This window comes from Dromiciops gliroides, chromosome 4 (genome assembly GCF_019393635.1).
Source record: "Dromiciops gliroides isolate mDroGli1 chromosome 4, mDroGli1.pri, whole genome shotgun sequence".
NCBI classification, from domain to species: Eukaryota; Metazoa; Chordata; class Mammalia; order Microbiotheria; family Microbiotheriidae; genus Dromiciops; species Dromiciops gliroides.
Genome location: NC_057864.1, coordinates 294,521,225 through 294,524,844, shown reverse-complemented (window position 1 = coordinate 294,524,844; position 3,620 = coordinate 294,521,225). Strand labels below are relative to the sequence as shown.

Genomic DNA, 3,620 nt, shown 5'->3' with positions numbered 1-3,620 from the left:
ATGAGTGAAAGAAGCTTAAGAAGTCCTGATCTAGTCCAACCTCCTTATTTTACATATAAGGAAATTGAGGCCCAGAGAGATGAAATGATTTGTCCAACATAGCCACTTTAATGTTTTACTAGCTATCACCTTTATCTTGATGACCTTCTATTATTCCAAATCTGTACATCCTCATCCCTAGGGAACTCCTACTCTCTAATCCTCCATTCTGTTCTAGAATACTACATATCCTTGGAGAAGATCATAAAATCAAGCTCATTTCACCAGCTATAAATCTACCATATGAAGAACATAGTGCTTAATAAATATTTACTGATTAACTGGACTTAACTCTAGTAATCCCCACTGGCACTAAGTCACCAGAGTTCAACTATCTCAGAGCTCTAAGAATAGCCCTAAGGAGCTGGAGGATGATTTTTCTAATGTTGTATGTAGCTCATTCCTCACCCCAGTGAGCTTGCCTTTATGATTATCAATTGATATCAATTAGTCAGTCAGAATTAACTTTTAGAAAGAGGCACTTACTAAGGCGGTATAGTAGTAGGAATAGTTGGTAAGAAACATCCCCCTTCCCCAAGAGTCTGTGACACACTTTCCCACTAATTTATACAGAGTCCAAGTCAAATTAATGCTCGAGCTTGAAGAGCTTCAAATTGCTAAAAGCCCCTTCCTCCCCATTATGAGATACAAATAAAGTTCTTAGGTCTGGCATGGCTTTTCTGCTGGGGTTCTTGTAGAACCTTGAACCTGCCTTTCCTCATCATTGCTAGTTAGTCTTTAGCTCCCAATGCTGATGTGGTCACCAGCTATTCTGCAGATGCTGCCAGGATATTCATGAAAACATCCAAATCCTCTGATCTTCCAAAGTACATATTCAACCAAGGTGGAAGAGTTTGATAAGGAGGCTGAGATTGAGGCTGGAGCCAAGGTTCTTCTCTTCTCTCCATCAAATGATTCTTTGACTGGGGTTTGACTGGTAGATTCCACCAAGCTTCCAGACACTCAAATGCCTCAGTTCTGAACTGGCTTTCTATTTCGTAGGCATGACCACAAAGCATGACCAATTTTCTCAATTATTTGAACATACTTCTTGTGTGATATTTCAAATTGATTCTAAATTGATTAAGGATTTTTTCCTACTGTCAAAAACTTGCGACTGACCAACATCTCATACCGTATACTAAAATAAGGTCAAAATGAGTACATGATTTACCCATAAAGGGTGATACCATAAACAAATTAAGAGATCATAGAATAGTTTCTCTGTCAGATTTATGGACAGAGGAAGAATTTAGGATCAAAGAAGATATAGAGAGCAATACAAAATATAAAATAGGTCATTTTCTTTATGTAAAATTAAAAGGCTGTTGCATAAACAAAATTAATGTAACCAAGATTATAAGGGAAGCAGAAAATTGGGAAAGAATTTTTGAAATAAGTATCTCTGATAAAGACCTTGTTTCTCAAATATATAGAGAACTGAGTCAAATTGATAAAAATACAAGTCGTAGGGCAGCTAAATGGTGCAGTAGATAAAGCACTGGCCCTGGATTCAGGAGGACTAGAGTTCAAATCCCAACTTAGATGCTTGACTTACTAGCTGTGTGACCCTGGGCAAATCACTTAACCCTCATTGCCCGCAAAAAAACCCCAAAAACAAACAAACGAAAAACCACAGTCATTCCCCAATTGATAAATGGTCAAAGAATATGAACAAGCAGTTTTCAGACAAAGAAATAAAAGCTATCTAAAGTCATATGAAAAAAATGCTCTAAATCACTATTGATCAGAGAAATGCAAATTATAACAACTCTGAGGTATCATTTCACACCTATCAGAGTGGCAAATATAACAAAACAGGAAAATATTGGATGTTAGAGGGGATGTGGGAAAACTGAGATGCTGATCTACTATTGGAATTGTGAACTGATCCAATCATTCAGGAAAGCAATTTGGAATTATGCCCGAAGGGCTATCAAACTATGCATACCCTTTGATCCAGCAATACCACTGCTAGATATTTCAATGACATCCCCAAAAAGAAAAAGACAGCAGCTCTTTTTGTGATGGCTAACAACTGGAAATCAAAGGAATGCCCATTAATTGGGGAATGGCTAAACGAGCTGTGGCATATTATTGTGATGGAATATTATTGTGCTGTAAGAAATGACAAACAGGATAATTTCAGAAAGGCCTGGAAAGACTTATAAGAACTATATATACTGAAGTGAGCGGAACCAGGAGAACGTTGTGCACAGAGACAGCAATATTATTTCATGAAGAACTGTGAATTACTTAACTATTCTCAGCAATACAAAGATCCAAGATAATCCCAAAGGACTAATGATAAAGCATACTGTCCACCTCCAAAGAAAGAACTGATATGGATTGAACACAGACTGAAGGATGCTATTTTTCACTTTCTTTCATTTCTTTTCTTTTATTCAAGTTTTCTTATACAAAATGACAACATAGGGGCGGCTAGGTGGCGCAGTGGATAGAGCACCGGCCCTGGAGTCAGGAGTACCTGAGTTCAAATCTGGCCTCAGACACTTAACACTTACTAGCTGTGTGACCCTGGGCAAGTCACTTAACCCCAATTGCCTCACTAAAAAACTAAAAGAAAACTAAAAAACAAAATGACAACATAGCAGGCTAACTAGGCCGTTTTCTGAAGGAGGCCTGGGCCAAGGAACTGATGCTGACAGTGTCCTTTGCCATTGGCACCATGGCTCTGCTCTTACTTCCCTTAAGCCCCTATACCAAGTAGGAAGGCGTGATTAACCAAGATATACCTTACAATTACCCTGTTCCTGTTCAAAATGATGGCAACTTCGGGGCAGCTAGGTGGCGCAGTGGATAGAGCACTGGCCCTGGAGTCAGGAGTACCTGAGTTCAAGTCCGGCCTCAGACACTTAACACTTACTAGCTGTGTGACCCTGGGCAAGTCACTTAACCCCAATTGCCTCACTTAAAAAAAAAAAAAAAGATGATGGCAACTTGCCTGACATCCCCTGCTACCCTCAGGAATCAGGGTCCTTCCCTCCAGTGGTTGAAGAATCTGTGAATCTTCTGTTTTCCCCTTTCCCCCCCAAATAAATGTCCTTGTCTTAAAAAAAAATTACTGATATGGTAATGTTTTACATAATTGCACATGTATAACCTATATCTGATTGCTTACTGCCTCAGCAACGAAGGAAGGGAGGGAGGGAAGGAGGGATAAAATTTGGAATTCAAAACTTTAAATGAAAATGTTTATTTTTTTTAAAACCTATGACTAATTCAGTAGAGATACTTTAAGTGAAGTGGGATGACACCACCAACTGACTCAACACTACCCCCTCCCACACACATCCTCATGTGTGTGTGTATATATGTATACATATATATGTGTGTGTGTGTATACACATATATATGTACACACACATATACAAAATCATCTAGGCCTTTGCCGCTTCTGGACAATCCTACTCTGTCCTTATCAGCCGAATACTGATCACATTCCCCACAGTAACTACTCCAAACTGCTCTTCCTGAACCTCCATCACTCACACTTATGGTAATAGTCATCCAACAGTATCTCCCTCAGTTTTTCTCTTCCATTCTTCTTTGAGGTTTTG

General features: G+C 39.0%; 1 pseudogene; it reads left to right on the top strand.

Annotated features, from left to right (window-relative positions):
• Positions 1-3,067, top strand: LOC122755044 (annotated as a pseudogene).
• Positions 3,068-3,620: the final 553 nt, after the last annotated feature.